This window comes from Abramis brama (assembly GCF_963993115.1).
Source record: "Abramis brama genome assembly, chromosome: 11".
Lineage (NCBI taxonomy): Eukaryota > Metazoa > Chordata > Actinopteri > Cypriniformes > Leuciscidae > Abramis > Abramis brama.
In genome coordinates, this window is record NC_139973.1 from 2,224,497 (window position 1) to 2,225,580 (window position 1,084).

Consider the following 1,084-nt stretch of genomic DNA (forward strand, 5'->3'; position numbering starts at 1 on the left):
TGCTACTGTCCTTTCCCATTTTGTTCAGTGTGGTTTGGAAGTAGCATTCAATTATCTTGATGAAAAGAGCAAATGTACAAAACATGCATATTAGACAAAGGTCACTGACAGCTTTTCAGATGTGCACAATATTTATGGTGTACTTTGGTAATTTAAATCATGGCGATTTTAAATAATAATAACTCATGAATATTCTTGCCTCTCCCACAAGCCACTGGTGAGGTTGCAGAGTTTTGAACTCTGCGTGATGGACAGTGTATGTGGTGTTCTTTTCTGCCGACGACACAACAGCAACCACCAGTTCAGTGTCTTTTTTGGACCAAAGGTATTCAATCTGCAAATTAGATTTTTATTGTAAGAAAGATGTTAAATTCATTGCAATTATTTAACAAAATATAATATGAAGTAATACCTCAGTAGTTATGTCCTTAGATGTTTGTTCCGGTTCAGTATTGTCCTTGTATTTTGGCTCATGTTTTCCTTTGGTTGACAGGTCCATTGGTGTATCTGGAGTGTTTTCCATCTCACTGGTATTGATGCTGATGTGTTTGTTTTTTGGACTTTGTGATGGCTTTGGCAGTATATAAGGTGGGTCAAAGTATTTCGTCCTACGTTTGGGATGTTTTCGAGATGTTTTCTTTGCCCATTCTTCTTTCTGGCAGAAGAAGTTGTCTTTTGGTTGTGGATCATGGCAAGGCAGTGACAGATTATTGTTCATTATGTGTTCTCTGTATCTGGCTTGTAGGGATCCATACATTTTGTGGATAAAGTCAGCAGGACGCAGGAACTTTTTAGTTTGAAGGATGCTCTGTTTGACAATCCAAAACCACTCTTCCACATGGCAGTTTGTTTCTCTGGTTTTGGATTGTTGGCTGACTGTGGTGATTTTAGAAAACCTGCTAAGATCCCCAAGAAGCACTCCACTCCAGAGGGGGAAAATGCTCATGTAGGTGTTCATGAGGACGTCGATAAGTCCTGGACAGAAAAAGGAATTTTTTTCCCCTGTGTTGCTACCAAGGGTTAGGCTCTTGACCCTTTCCAAAATGGCACTAAACACTGTTTTGAATGGTGATGTATCACACAC

The 1,084-nt window shown here is 39.4% G+C and overlaps 1 long non-coding RNA gene across 1 annotated transcript; it reads left to right on the plus strand.

Moving 5' to 3' along the window:
- The first annotated feature begins 231 nt into the window (after window positions 1–231).
- On the plus strand, window positions 232–825 carry LOC311092782. The gene is made up of 3 exons (XR_014608293.1): window positions 232–325; window positions 494–588; window positions 746–825. It is a non-coding gene; the product is annotated as an uncharacterized lncRNA (long non-coding RNA).
- The last annotated feature ends 259 nt before the right edge of the window (window positions 826–1,084 follow it).